The sequence below is a fragment of the Vulpes vulpes genome, chromosome 6 (assembly GCF_048418805.1).
Source record: "Vulpes vulpes isolate BD-2025 chromosome 6, VulVul3, whole genome shotgun sequence".
In the NCBI taxonomy this organism is placed as follows: Eukaryota; Metazoa; Chordata; class Mammalia; order Carnivora; family Canidae; genus Vulpes; species Vulpes vulpes.
In genome coordinates, this window is record NC_132785.1 from 79,045,627 (window position 1) to 79,061,870 (window position 16,244).

Consider the following 16,244-nt stretch of genomic DNA (forward strand, 5'->3'; position numbering starts at 1 on the left):
GGCTTAAGTCAGCTTATTTAAAAATACTGAGTTTAGTTGACAGTCTGATTTTCTTTCTTTCTTTCTTTCTTTCTTTCTTTCTTTCTTTCTTTCTTTCTTTTTTTTTAAGATTTATTTGAAGAGAGCACATGTGCAAAAGAGCAGGGGGAGGAAGAGAGGGAGACGGAAAGAGAATCCCAAGTAGACTCCACACTAAGTGAGGAGCCCATTGAGGGGCTCAACCTTAGCCCTGACATCATGACCTAAGCTGAAATGAAGAGTCAGATGCTTAATTGACTGTACCACTCAGGCGCCCCCAGAGCTGATTTCTTAAATATCAAGGTGTCTGAAGTCAAATATGCCTGGAGTAGAATTTTGTTTTGTTTTGTTTTTACAGATTAGACTATTCTTTCTCATCCTTTATTTCCATGTTAAATAGGGCTAAGAAGAGAGAAACTGTTTTCTGCTGTCTTAGAATATTTAGTCTTTATCTTTCTCATATTCTGACATGTCTTTTTGGCAGAAATGGGAGAAATAATATTGTATTCAAGATGTCAAAGCTTTCCTCAACCCAGACACTGTTCTTTATTCATGCAAGAGTGATATATGCTACAAAATACTCAAAGCAAGAAGGCAAACTGGTCTTCCAAAGCCTAAATGGCATGGGAGAAGAGGATGGCTTTTTGCTATTATCATGATAATGTCCCTTTTGTCATAGTGTGGGTTTTGTGGTAGATGAGATTGTAGGATTAAAACATGAAGAGGATTGTGAAACTTCTTAATGGGAGACTTTCTTCCCCTAATGTAGCCAAGATGTTCAGCTTTTATAGGTATACAGAGTCTTCCAGAATTTTGCATAGGGGTGAGTATACAGTATACATATTAGTACAGTCTCATAAATGTAGGCAAAGCAGAATGGTATTGTCTTTACTGTGTTCTCTAGAATCCCCAAAGTTTTCTGCCTTAAAAGGGAGGTAACTATACAGTGACATATTGAAGGGCAATAATCTTTCATGAGCTTTGGGAAGAGAAAAATAAACAATCACATTTGATTAACTTGATAACTCTCTCTGTGGAGCTCCACTATGGAGACTTTCCTGATGATACACCAGAACCTTTGAAGAAGTCCTGTACATTTATAAAATGACTCATTCTACTTTGAACTTTTTAAAAAAGTTGTTTATTTGATAAAGCAAGCATGCACACAAGCATGGGGAGAGGGAGAGAGAGAAGCAGAAGCAGAAAGCAGGCTCCCACTGAGCAGGGAGCTGAACATGGGGCTCCATGACGTGAGCTGAAAGCAGACACTTAACTGACTCGGTCACCCTGGTTCCCCTCTACCTTGAACTCTTAAATGTTTGGTCATGAACACAGTTAAAGCCCATGACTATATTCAGTATTATTAGGAACCTGGAATAGTGGATGATTTCTCTGTCTTCTGTTTACCGAAATCTTTGTCCTAATGAGACTGTATGAGCCGAGGTTTTAAATTCAAAAGCATTTTAACTTGGAAATCTGGAAGCTAAAGCAAAATACTAGAAAGTAAGCTGCTAAGATACTGGAAAAGCTAGAAGAAAAGTCTTTGGGTGGAAAACTATAGTGTTTGCAATGAGTAAGATATTAACTGGTGTAGGGTTGTGTTCCATTAAACTTTACTAAGTGTGTGTTATTTACTAAAAACTATCACAATTTAAAAAATTACTTAACACATTTAGCACTTACTATTAGGAAGGGTATTGTGCACTTGATATTAACTGATTAACTGACTTAATCCTTATAGCTCTAAGAGTTAGGTACTATTACGGTCTTAGTTTATAGTTGGGGAAACTGAGGCACAGATGAGATAGCTTTGTCATTGTCATATATATGATGGGTAATTGCTATGTATGGTTTGAAAGTTTATGTCCCCCTACTTGCACCCCCCTCCACCTTCCCTTCTCCCCTCCAAAGTCATATGTTGAAATCCTACTCCCAAAGGTGATGGTTTTAGGTGATGGGGCCTTTGGGAGGTAGTTAAGTAATGAGGGTGGAGGCTTCATTACTGAGAGCAGTGCTTATTTTATAAGAGACTCCACAAAACTCCATCACCCTTTTTGTCATGTGAGGATATAAGGAGAAATTGGTATCCTGGACGAGGGCTCTCACCAGACCATGCTGGTGCCCTGACTGTGGACTTTCAGACTTCAGAATTGTGAGAAATACACTCCTGTTGCTTATAAGCCACTGACTGGCATTTTGTGATAGCAGCTTGAATGGATCAAGACAGTTGCAAAGGAGAGAGAAGAGAGCTTGCCTTGTTCTACCTTGTTACTCTAAATGTAGTCCAGCTGTATTGGCATCACCAAGGAGCTCATTAGATATACAGCATCTCAGGCCCCACCCAGACCTACTAACTAAATCAGAACCTGCATTTTTAACAAGATCATGGGGTGAATTTATTACACATTAAAGTTTTATAATAGAGCAGAAACCTGAAAATTGTATTCTTCTGTCTTGAAGGACAAGAAATGGCCTCAAAAACCTTTTGGCCTATTTTTCTCATGTCTCTTTAAGAATTTTTTGGGTGGCATATCTGATTTTCTTGAAAATTTCTTCCCTTCTTTCCCAAGTAACACCACTAACAGTGATAATAATAGTAGCTAAGATTTATTGAGTGGATTCTATGTGCCAACTACTGTTCTGCTTTAGGAAGAAGAGTGAAGTTGGTGTTTTTACTTTAGGTGAGGAACTGAGGCACAGAAAGTTTAGGTAACTTGTCCAAACTCCTACAGATAGCAGAATCCAAACCCAAATCCTGAGTCAAGTGGCATCATTTGTAGCCTGAATGGTCTTTCAGCTAATGAAACGTATTCTACTTATCCTGTAATAACTTAAATTCTTATCTGATCTTCCCATTAAAAAGGAAAAATGTAGAGAGCCTAATAAACTGGGAGTAGCATGTAGAGTTGCCTAAAGCTTCTGAGCAATACAAGAATTCCTACAATGAAACTTAAGAAAATGTTTCATTGATAAACAACTGGTAGTTGCTCAGCATATATGTAGATCTGTGTCAGAATATATTTTTAAAAATGACTTTTACACCTAATCCCAGACACTGACACTTTGTTTCAACATTAGAAGGTACTACTTTTTCATTCCTTTGATATAGTTTGGACCATCTGAACTATGGCAGCGCTGACCTGGACCACTGGCAGAGGCTTCTGGGAGAAGTGTGTTAAGAGTTTGATGGGAAATAGAAGGAACATTGTGAATGAAACAAAGCAGGTGTTGTCTGTTAACCTTAGAGCATGAGTCTGTTGAATCTTTGAAGGCAAGGCATCCTAGAGGATACCACCTGTGATTCATGCCAGGGAGGCTGAGTTGGAAGATATTTCCCAAGTGTCTTTCCGTATATGCTTTGACTTGAAACTCCACTCATAGATGAGTGAATGTTTTCCAAACTCCTGCTTCAATTCAGTGAGAGATGTTTCTGATGTTGAGTAGTATGATTTTTTTTTCCCCAAAAGACAAGGCAAAGATCACAATTTGTTAGCAGCTGCTCTCCTTTTCTCATTTTATTAGTTTCCCCTATTCAGTATTTCATCACGTGCTTTTTTGCTTTCAGGGGTCTAACTCAATTAAAGCATTCAAGTGCATTAGCCTTGTATATTAAAGACTATCGTCAATAAATCCAAATGGGGTTAGCCTTGGAGTGACATCTTCATTTCTATGATAATATACACTCTGTGAATCCTTTCATATCATTGCTCACAGCATGATCAGACTCTCATATGTAAAGACCTTGGAACTTTAAATAAGTTACTTGTTCATCTCCAACCACTTGGATTCATTCATTTATAAATGGTTATTTCACGTTTTCTTTCATTTGGCTCAAGCTGTTGACTGATGTTTCATGTGAGTGTTTTCCTCATCAAAAAGCAGGAAGATAGCTGGGACATAACTTCCCAATAGCCTTTTTAATATGAAATCCTATTTTGTGTATAGCTCTTTCTGTAATCATTTGTGCATGACTGAGCTTAAATAGTTTGCAGACCTTGCTGATGGATTACAGAACAAGCAGTGAACTGGCAATTCTTTTTTGAGGGATTAGGTGACTTTGCACTGTAATGGATTGTACATTTCCCCCCTTGTTTCACTTTCTTAGGTGCTGTTTGGTGATCAATTTTATGGTATATAATGAGAAATTCCATAGATGAGTGCACATGGTGGATGGTACCTTCTGGTAAAAATGACATTCTCATCCAGTTATAATGGGCACGGGAAAGGAGCTGATGGTCTGTTTATATGAATTTCCAAAAGGAAGGCTGAGGAGCTCAGTTAAGGATGGAGTAGCTCCAGGGCCTTCTGGCCCCAAACTGTCCCATTTGCAGTTCATGAAATTACAGAGACTCCCAAGTTGCCATGATGCCCACCAGCCAAGTTATGTCAAGCTCTCAGCAACGTGCACTTTTTGTTTCAACTATCCATCTTACTGACAGTGTTTTTTTTCTTTGTGTTTGGCGAGCTATTAGGGTAAAGGTACTGTTGTTAGACATTTAACACAAGGATTGATATTATTTGAGTCCATTATCTCAAAAATATGTGCTATTGGTTACTAAGGGGCAGTGGAAAACAATTTACAACCTCGTTCTCAGAAAGGATAATCTTTTTCATACGTAAGGATGATACATATAGATCTATATATAGATAATTAAAATTATATATAATTTATATAGATATAATTAGATTTTTTTCCAAAGAGCCAGTCTTTGAATTCAAAACTCTTTCTAGCTTTTTAGAAGTATTAGAAAGAGAGAGAAAAAAAAAGGGTAATGGAGATAGCAACTGGCAGTATAATAATGAACAAAGTTTACTTTTGTTTATTTATTTTTCTTTTTTTTTTGTGGAAGCAATACATTCAGTCTCCAGAGTCTGGCTACTTTAAAGCTGAGACAAGTTACAAAGTCTTTCAAAGCCCTTTCAAAATGGAGACAATAATATACCTGACTCATAAGCTTATGGAACTTGTGGTGAGGTTTGAATGAAATGATCCATGTATAATTACTAACCTAGTACATAGTAAGTTTTCTAGAAATGTTGGATACTATTATATTCTTGACACCATGCCAAACATAATTCTATGAATGAGCTTATTTTCCAATTTTTTAAATGATAAACCTTTGAAAAGTGAAGTAAAATTTGCAAGGTCACAGCTAGTGGGCTCCTGCCTCATACTATAATATGTATTAACTATAATTCTTTATTTATTGTTTTACATAGTTTTTAGATGAATTTTTCCCCTGTGACTTTATCAGAAAACTGAGAATCGGAGTTTTTATATATTAAGAGATCTCCAAGTTACCAACTCATAAAATGGGATGTGAGCATTATTCTGCCCAGATTCCAGATGTTTATCTCACTTTGCTTCTCTGAATACCCTGTGTGATTATGGTGTTTGGAGGAAGGGCTTATGTATTTAAGCAGTACTTTTTTACCATTAGTTTTGCTGTCGTTATCTACATTCACTAAACATTCTAGTGAAGATTGAAAGAAACAAGCTTTATGATAAGCACAAATATTAATGAGGTATTGTTACACAATTACCAGAATGGCTACAAAATAGAAAGACTGACAATACCAAATGTTGGTGTGTGGAGTACCCAAATTCTCTTACCACCTTTCATAGGAGACAAATGATATAAGTACTTTGGAAAAAGGTCTGACAATTTCTTTCAAAACAAATAGAAATTTACCTATGACCTAGAAATTCTACTCCTAGGTTACCCGGGAGAAATCAAAACTTACTTTCACAAAAAGACTTTAAAGCTACTATGAACATATTGGTATTTATAATGGCCAGAAACTGGAAAAAGGCTAAGTGTCCATGAAAAGAGATTAGATAAACCGAAATATAATCCTATAATGGAATACTAATTATCCATAAAAAGTAACGAGCTACACTTATACATGATACATGGATGAATCTCAAAAACATGTTGAGTTGAAAGAACCTTTGCACAAAGGAGTACATATTTTTTTGATTACACTGTGATGTTCTAGAATAAGTAAAATTAATTAATAATGGTGCTTTCCTCCACAAGCAAATACTGGCTTGCTTCTCAGGAGTGTTTAAAGAAACACTTGTGGATCATGTATGTAGCCCTCAGACAACTGTAGAAGTCTCTCTTTTATTTTTGTTTATTTTTTTAAAGATTTCATTTATTTATTCATAAGAGACACAGAGAGAGACAGAGACACAGGCAGAGGGAGAAGCAGGCTCTTCACAGGGAGCTTGATCCTGGGATTCCATCCTGGGACTCCAGGACTGTGCCCTGAGCCAGAGGGAGACGCTCAACAACTGAGCCACCTAGGTGCCCCCATAGAAGTCTCTCTTAAATGAAAGTACACTTAGTTACTTTGGGGAGCTTTGTGGAGGAATAACTGCCTTAACTGTTTATGTCCATGTTGTGGGAAATTTCCTCTGTAACTTGAGTTATCCAGTTAATAAAGCTGATAAAAAATTTATCCCTGATCCCATGAATCACTAAGTCCTGTACCCAAAACCAATTTTACCACATATGTTAACTAACCAGAATTTAGATAAAAACTTGAAATAAAGAAAAAAATGTATCTCTGATCCCTTCGGCTGATACCAATAGTACCACCACATCCCTGGAAGGCATTCAGGCCAACTTGAACTCACAAGTCTGGGTAGTTTTAGAGGATAAAATTACCCTTGACCTTTTCCTATGGGCAAAGGTGAGTCTGGGTAAGTAGGAGTACATCTGCTGTACATGGATTAGTGCCTTGGGGCAAGCAGAAAGGTCAATGCAGACGGAGGTTTAAGGAGGAAACTACCTAAGGCAGATTCTGGTGTTTTATCAGATCTTTTCTTTTTTTCTTCTTTTTTAAAGTTAACTGAGTCTGGGACCCTGAGGGGGAGCCATGGTCAAGATTGATATTGCTTAAAGTTCTATTGATAGTAGACTTAATTAAATGTTAATATTAAACTGAATGGATTTGGTTTCAGCCACTAGTGATCGACAGAGTGGTGTAGTAATGGGACAGAAGCCAATGTAGTATGGAAATAAGTGGAGATTGTTGTAAGAGAACTCTCCGTGTGTCTCTGGGGCACATAAGAAGAGTGAAGCACCAAGTTCCTGTTGTTCCAGATTATCTTTTCAACATTCTTACTGCCCCTAAAAGATTCAGGATTTGTAAGGAACCAGTATAAATTTTGAAACTAGCTGTTATAGTGGGGCAGAACTAAGGCTGATTTTTAAATTTATTTATTTATTTTAGAGAGGGGGGGGGAGAGAGAGAGAGAGAGATCATGTGAGAATGAGTTGGGGGAGGGGCAGAGGGGGAGAGGAAGAGAGAGAATCCTGAGGCAGACTCCCTGCTGAGCGAGGAGCATGTCATGGGGCTCAATATCATGACCTGGACTGAAAGGAAGAGTCAGTTGCTTAATGACCTGAGCCACTCACGTGCCCCAAAACTATTGCTGATTGATTGGCAAGGAAGTCCTCCTACCCAAAGGAGAATCATCAACACTCAAGACACCATTCAGGCAGCTGTCTTTGAACCTACTTTCAGATTTCTCCCTCTTCATAAGCAATGTATTGGAAGACTGTCCCACAGAGCATGCAATTTGATGAACATGCTTGCTACCAATTCCCATAGATTTCCCTCATATTTTGTTAAGTGCCCTCATCTTTCATCTTGCAAAAATTGTGTTTGTCAGCACTCCATCCTCACTGTCAAACTATCAAGAATAGAAAAGTTTGAGATACTATGCCACTTGCGAGCTAGCAAGTTAACATAGCACAGTTTCATGGTTGCTGGTAGAAGACATGACACCACTGAGTCATAAATAAGGACTGTTTATTACAGTAATAGTAATAGCCAGAATATCAGTATTTTCCCCAATTTATATAGTAAAGAGAACCAGATGATGCCTGATATGCCATAGGTTGCATTTAGGAAAAAACCCTGAGCTTTAAGGTGCCTGAATCTGTTAATATGGGCAGTTACCAAGCTTGCCCTCTACTCCAGAGGGAGATACTATCTCTGTCTTCCAAGGTTGTTCATATTATAAAGGTTCTCAACAAGATAATCCAGAATAAAAACTAGTTAGTACACAGTTCACTACATATGCAGAAATGTGGGAGATCCATGAGAATGCTTCCAGTAGGAATCCTCTTACACATGGCTTCGCAGTTCTGTGACCTTTGACCTTTTTGAGTCACTTCCCCTTTCTTACAACTTTCCACTTTACCTTCCTCTGGAAGTGCTCTTTCTTTAAGACCTTAAAACTCTGAAATGTCAAACTCTGACCAAAATTTCTCCACTTCTCTTCCTTACTGGGACTAAATATTCTGAAATTTTATCAGGCTTTGCCACCCTTCAATCACCTCACGTTTTCCTCACTTAGTTTTCCTTCCTGGCATTTTACCACCTTTCCTTCTTGGCTACACCCCAGCTACTCTCTCTACCCAGTGTCCCCAATGCCTTTGCCCCTATTGCTTCAGTTAATCTTTTTTTTTTTTTTAAGATTTTATTTATTTTTTAGAGAGAGAGAGAGAGAGAGAGACAGAGACACAGGCAGAGAGAGAAGCATGCTCCATGCAGGGAGCCCGACATGGGACTTGATCCAGGGTCTCCAGGATCATGCCCTGGGCTGAAGGCGGCGCTAAACCGCTGAGCCACCCAGGCTTCCCAACTTCAGTTATTCTTCTGCTGATACTTTACAGCTCTGGATTATCTACTACTTGCTTTCTCTGTTTCTGGTGCCAAACTTTCAAACAAATGTGGAGAAAATGGAATGACCTTTTTTGATGAAAGTATTGAAAACGATGGTTTCCAATTTCAGCAGCTTCAGTCTACCTCCCTAGTTCAGACTTCTTCTTTTTTTTTTTTTTTTTTTTTCAGACTTCTTGTAAAATATTTTGGAGAGATGGTAAGCACCACAGCAATGAAAACTGGAATAGGCCTCAGATAATGGGCACAATAAAATATTTATTATAATGCTAGCAGTAAATATAAGAAGCACTTTTCTGTCTGGGTAATGGACCAAAAGTATCTGAAGTTACTAAAGTGAAAGCAATTAATCCTTTCTCGAAGGTATATTAAATATAGCCTCCAAATAACATATTTGATCTATATTGTGGTTACGTTCACTGAATTTCAGTCCAAGTTCAGGGAAGTAACTTTGCAAGGTGACTTGTGAATTTTCCTGTTTTTCATTTTTTTGTTTTCTGTTAGACAGCTAAACACATTGCCGAATGTCAAAAGCTTTTGCCATTAAAGCAGGTGAAGAAAATATGGCAGTGAATACTCTGATGGTTTTAGTTTATGATGCATTTCAAGCTGTGCATCTCTAACAGTTAAATCCTTCAGCATTTTTAGTGGGGTGAACCATCATGTAACTTAGAAAACATAGGTGCTTTTGTTTCTAAGAGAAAAAGAGTCAAGTTTTATGTCAGTCGGTGAAATTCTAGAGTATAATGGGTTTTAGAAAGTAGATCTGGAATTGTACAATGTATAGCATGTTGACATTTTTCATGAAGACTCTCCCTCAGGACAGTTCTTAATGTTGAATTTGTGCTGACACTATTTAATAGGCTTCCAGTATTTACATTGAGGATAATGAGCAAAAAAGTAAAAGGTAAAAAATAAAGAAGCAAAAAAATAAAGAAGTTACTAGCAAAAAAATAAAGAAGTTACTAGCCAGAAGGAACATAAGAAAATCTGTATGATTAACACACAACAAATGAAACTTAAAAAGAGAGTGTGTTAAAGAGGTTTTGTTAGTAAACATTCTTGAAACTTAGAATTTTTTTTTAACAGAAGCCACATTAAAAATGGTAGATTCCTAGCCTTGAAAACAGAGTTATTTAACTTGCTATGAATCTGAGCCACAGAAACTACAGGACTACCAATATAATGAGAGATCTTAAAATAATTGTGGGTGTTTCTTGCCATAGTAAGGAAGAGTTTTAGACTTGATTGCTATTCCTGGGTCTTCCATTAATTTAGGTGAGCTGCTTAATCTCTGTTGGTATTCTTGAAATGAAGAGGGTGGATTTGATATCTTTAAAATTCACTTCCAGTTCTAAAATTCTTTTGTATTCCTGTCCCTATTACCTATTTTCCTCCCATTTCCAAAACATGAAGATCTTACAGAATTCTTCAGAGGCAATTCTTTTGTCTTCGTGTTGGCATTAGGAAAAAAAATTAGAAAGTCTCTCTTTTATCAGAATAGATTGTAGGTTCTCATTTTGTGGGCTATTATGTATTTGGGTGGTATTCACCTTCTTTAGGCTTCTGAAATAATGGCAATGCCATGTTTGTGCTCAAATAGTTTCCTTTGATAAAGATAAAAGCAGATTGCAGGAAGCTGTGATCATCTCAGTGAAGTCTCTTGGGTTTTTCTACAGTAACTTATTTCAGAAAAGCTCAATGATTTAATGTATATTAACTCACTGATGCTCACATGGGCCTGTCTGAAAAAGTGGGAAGGGCTGGTATTTCACCATTATGTGTTCTTACAGACAGGCACAGGGAAACTACTGAAGTGGAATGGAGTGAATTTAATCTAAAAGGCATCTCAGGTTTTAACTCCTTCCTCTGCGGAAAGAACACCCAATGCATGCTCCCGCATAGCACTTAGTACATTGCATTGCATACATTAATTTTTGAGTCTTTCTCTCACACTAGGCGGTGAACATTTCAAGGACACTGCCTAGCGTATAGAACAAGCCCGTAGTGTTTCCTGAAATGACATGGAACCTATCCTGTGTAACTCAGGTTCATTATTGGACCTGGGCCAGATCTGCAGACCCAGTTTTTCTGAATCCCTCACCTATTTATCAGGGATAGATACCTGAGACCCTCCCTCTGACCAAGTCCTTAAATTTCAGAGCATAGAATATTTGTACAAGTAACTGACTTTCTCTAGATTCATATATCTGTATATCTGGTGTTACAAGTTAACCATCTTTTCAAATATGAATAAATAAAGCTTTCTTTCCTGGTGCCTATTTCTCCCAAAGTCACAATTTTTTTAATTACATGTAGTCATTCTCTTAAAGGAAAAAAATGTCCTGTTGAGATGTGGATTACATATATCAAAATTCAGGGATGAGGATAATAATATTGAGTAATACTTGCTTCTTCTTCCTTTGTGTTAGGTGTCATTGTGTTTTACACGTATTTTTACTTATTTACTCCTCAAAATTACCCATTGAGGTGGATATCATCTCCATTTTCCAAATTGACAAACTGAGAAACATAGATTTTTTAAAAAAATATTTTGTATATTCATGAGAGACACACAGAGAGAGAGAGAGAATGTCAGGCAGAGACACAGGCAGAGGGAGAAACAGGCCCCTGGCAGCCCAGTGTAGGACTCAGTCCCGGATCCCGAGATCACGCCCTGAGATGAAGGCAGATGCCCAACCCCTAACCACCCAGGTGTCCTAGGAGAAACATAGATTGAACTAAACTTTGCACAAAATCAACAAGTTAGAGGCAGTAGGCTTCAAGCCTGTATATTCTTCATTTAGAGTTTGTGCTTTTAACTGTGTTTAACTGTCTCTTGGATGGGAATTAATTTCAATTTTTTCACTTTAAACAATTTGTAAGGAAAACAGTAAAAAAATATCTAACAAAGACATCAGGGAATTTTGATAATTGCTGAATCCTTTGGGACCCCCTATCAATAGTAGGCCAAAATTCAGTTGCAGATTATCATTTAAAAGAGGTACAACAATGGCTTATTGTAGATTTTTAGCATTTGATATTTTAAACATGCAACTTTTTTTTTTTTGATTACTTGAATCATAGGTTCCTGACATGTACTTATTTGTCATTTGGTTGAAGCAAGAATTTGAATCCCATGGGCTTTGATATGGTATGGAGGAAGGAGTCAATCACATAGCAAATATTTACTGGGTTGGTTGCTGGGCATTTCATTCTTCTTTTGGTAAAGAAATCTGGGCTTCAGGGGAACCACTCCTACTTCACTTGCAGCCCCTGTACATTGGATGACGCAGCTCAACATCTCTTTGTTCCAGGGTTGGAACATGTAATCTGAGGTTATTCCAATCAGTCATTTCTATTCCCCTTGTTACAGTTATTGTTTCAGAGATGGGCACTGTAATACCTATCAGGGTTTTTGAGCTAAACATTTAAACTCACTTGCTTATGTCACCCCTAACTACTAGACTACTCAGAAGGTTATAGGAAAGGAAGCACAGCTTGCCTGTGGCAGTAGACATTCTTTCTCTGCAAGAGTACTTGCAGCAGTCTAGAATAGCAGTATGGCTCAGGTGCAAGAAAACAAGATTTACACTGTACAAGTGATGAAGCAATGCCCTATACAAGCCAGTATCTTTGGAATGAATGCATAAGCTTAGCTTCCAGGGTCTCTGCAAAGGAAGTACCAGTTATAAGAGTCACTAAACTCAGGGAAGCCCAAAGCATGGCAATCTCATCAGCTATTTTGTTGATTTATAGTTCCTCTAAGTAATAAAGGATCACTTTTATTGTAGAAACGCCTAACAAAATAGTCGACCCTTGACTGTCATCAATTGGCTAGGAGAGCTAGATATCTGACCAATTGTCAGAATCTCATGTGGTGGGGGAAATTATTTTATTAACCATTTATCCGAAGGCACTAAATTCTGGGACTTTAAAAACAAATGGTATCAAGGAAGTAGGCTCTATCTTGCCTCTAGACTTTAACTTGAAAGGATGTATCACAGGACACTTTGTAGCCATGTTTCTGCTATAAGAGAAGAGACCTCTGAGGATGGATCTACGCCAAAAGAAACAAAATTTGGCAAAAGGGGAAGAGTAACTTGGTCCTGGTGGTTTTAATGAACCATAACTCAAAGCTATTTTGTCAGGGCCTTTTCAGTCATTTAAGTCGATATCTTCACTTTGGGCCTAAGCCACTGTGTGTTGGGTAGACAGAATTGAGCCCTGACAGATCAGTATAAAGTTGAGTATTTGATAAATGATAAGTGAATAAATCTGCATTTCTATTTCTGTTCATTTCTTTTTGCTTAGCAAAATGAGGATAGACTTTTTTTTTTAAATGACAACCGTAGACAATTGATGCTTAATGAATGGCAAATATGATGTTTTATCTAGTCCTATACTCAAATTTAGTAGTAAGTAAAAAGAACTATAAAACCTTGTATCAATGGTGGCATTAGAAATAGGTATGTTTGATTATACTTATTCACTTAATGCTTTATTCAACAACTAATTACTGAATATTGTGTGCAGAAGACAAAAAGCCTTTGACTTTGAGTGTAGAGATGGTCAGGTTAAACTAATTTGACAGAATACTTCAGTGAGAAGAGAGAGACTTAGTGCTTGGTCTCTGTGAGCTGTTAAATGAGGGCTTTAGCTGTCTGCTGTTTAACCCCTCATAGATTGTTGAGAGATCATGTCTGCAAAGCTCCTGTCATTAGAGCTGTTACGCTGACCAACTCCACGGGTGGCTTTCACATTTTGTCTCAGTGCATAGCCCCTCTTGGAATTCTGTTGCATGGTGGTCCTGCCTAGCACAAGCCTTTCTTACCCACGGTATCTATCTAATCAGCATATCTGTTATTTTGAACAAGTATAATTCATGGAATAAAATTCAGGAAGCAATTATCTTAGTCCATTTGGATTGCTATAACAGAACATTGTAGCCTAGGAGCTTTATAAACCACAGAAGTCTATTTCTGATGTTTTTGGAAGCTGGGAATTACAAAATCAAGGTGCCTGCAGGTTTACTAGTGAATTTTTGTGTGTGGTTTATGGGCCACTGTGTTCTCACATGGTGGAAGGGGCAAGAGATCATCTGGGGCTTCTTTTATAAAGGCAATAATCCCATTCACAAGGCCTCTACCCTCATAAGCTGATTACATCCCAAAGGCCCTACCTTCTAATACCAATACATCAGGGACTAGTTATCAATATATGAAGGGGGTGGGAGGACAAACGTTCAGTCTATAGCATCAATTTTTCTTTTCTCTTCTTTTCTTTTCTTTTCTTTTTTCTTTTTTTTTTTTTGTAAGCGGGCTCCATGCCTGGTGTGGAGCCCAATGCAGGGCTTGAACTCATGACCCTGAGATCAAAACCTGAATTGAGATCCTGAGCTGAGATCAAGAGTTGGATTCTCAACCGGCTGGGCCACCCAGATGTGCCCCTATAGTACCAATTTTACTTTTGTCTTCCTTTCTCTTTTGAATTTCACTTGGTGGGAATATTTATTTTCCTGCAACTCTTAAGGAAGTCAGGAAGGTGCTCAACTTTTCTGGTTATTCATATCTAACATGAATAGTACTGGTTCAGAAATTAATTACCTAATTCTATACAGTTGTCAAAACTGCACACTTGACTTACAGTCAGAAATGCCCCAGAGCTCAAACTTTCTATTGGTTGGAGGCATGTAGTTATTAAGGGACTGTCTGGACAGCTTCTTTTCTTTTTTTATGTCTTTGTGTTTTACTGTTCCCTCTCTGCCTATTAACCATGATTTTGGATTCCTCTGGGGTTGGAGTGGAATGGAGGGTGAATGATGATGTAAGAAAGAAGGGCAGCAACTTTTTCCCTTCACTGGTACTACAAAAACTGCCCTCACATTCTCTGAACTTGGTGAGTGTTTAAGTATGATGATCTCTGCTGTGGGACTTAAAGTTCTTTAGAGACTCTCCATTTTGTGGAGACCTCTTATCTAGAGTAACCTTGACAAGGGAAGGTGCATCTTGTCTCTTAACCACTTACTTCTTCAGCTCCTGAGAATTCAACCCTTCACATCTAGCTACATTTCTGCTGAGGACCCTTTATCTTTTTGGTCTACTCTCTTAGACAAGATCTAAAATGTCCCCACTCTAGTGCTCTCTTAGCTCCCAGAAAATGCCACAGAATAGTTTGTCCTAATGGCATTTTAGGTAGGATAAATCACTAATTTGCTACCTTACCTTTGCTCTGCCATCAAAAGTTTTTGGCCTTAGATTTCTCAAGTGTGAGTCTGACATCAAGTCCATTTCCCTTCCATTCTGAAAAAGCAGTTATTAGGTTTTCTGAGTAGTCCTTTTGAAGCTTTTTCACCAGATATAAGGCAAGGAAAGACATACCTTCCCTAGATTTTTTTTTTTTTAAGGATGATTAGGAGGGTTCACAGCATTCAATGTTTTTTACTACTTTTTTTGATAGATAGAGCTATCTTTACCCTTGGCCTTTTATACCCTGAATGGGCAAGGAGTTTAAGAGTTATCTAGCTGGTTTTCTGATAGCTTTTTTTAAAAAAATCAATTTTAATGATATACAATTTAGATGATAAAATGCACTTATTTTAAGTGTACAGTTCAGTGAGTTTTGACACATAGACTCACTTATGACCTCCATCATAATCAATATATAGAATACTTCTGTCACCCCCAAAAGTCCCCTCATGCCCCGGTGAAGTTAATTCACCTTCCTAACCCTGAACTTGACGACAAGTGATCCACCTTTTCATACTATAATTCTGCCTTTTCTGCAATTTCCTATAATTGGAATCATACAGTATATACTCTTCTTCTTTTTTTTTTACTAGACACATTTTTGAGATTCAACCACATTAGTTTATTTTCCCCCTCCTGTGTAGTATTATATTGTACAGTTTTACCAGTTTGTTGATCCATTCCTGTTTATGGCCTTCTGGGTTGTTTCCAGTTTGGGCTATTACGAAGTTGCTAATGGCACAGTCTGAGGGAGAGCTGCTTTTCTCTATGGAGTGTGTTCTAGTTTATTCTAAGTTTTTGTTTAAAATTTTGCAATTTTTACATTGTCTCAGAAGATAAATTATGAATTAATAAGCCATTTAAATGATTAATATTGTGTTCATGTGCTATCATGCTTTATATCTTCTTGTAGTCTAAACAGTTATATATTTGTTACCCTTATGATATTGGGCCATTGACAGTGAAAGGGACTTTTATTACCTTATGAGAATGCTCCGGGATGTGTACCTTTTATTGTTGTGTGCAGGTTTTGATGTAGTCCTTCACATGCCCACACAACTGCTTGATAAAGATGAACCACCAACACATGAATGCATTCCACATCCTCCTCTTGGGTATCTCCAATCTATTCTTATGTTTGCTTGTTCTTATTAATCCTCCTGTGATTTGAGAGTTGTCATTGATATTGGTTATCACAGACTTAACTTCTTAGTTCTCCTAAAAGGATTTGGCTTAGAGCTGTCCTACATATAGCCATTTAGGGTCATTACCATCCCC

At 37.6% G+C, this 16,244-nt stretch overlaps 1 long non-coding RNA gene across 1 annotated transcript in view; it reads left to right on the forward strand.

The window, feature by feature from the left end:
• Window positions 1-16,244, forward strand: part of LOC140599362 (uncharacterized) — a 167,269-nt gene that overhangs the window by 83,968 nt on the left and 67,057 nt on the right. The gene's annotated exons all lie outside the window — the stretch shown is intronic.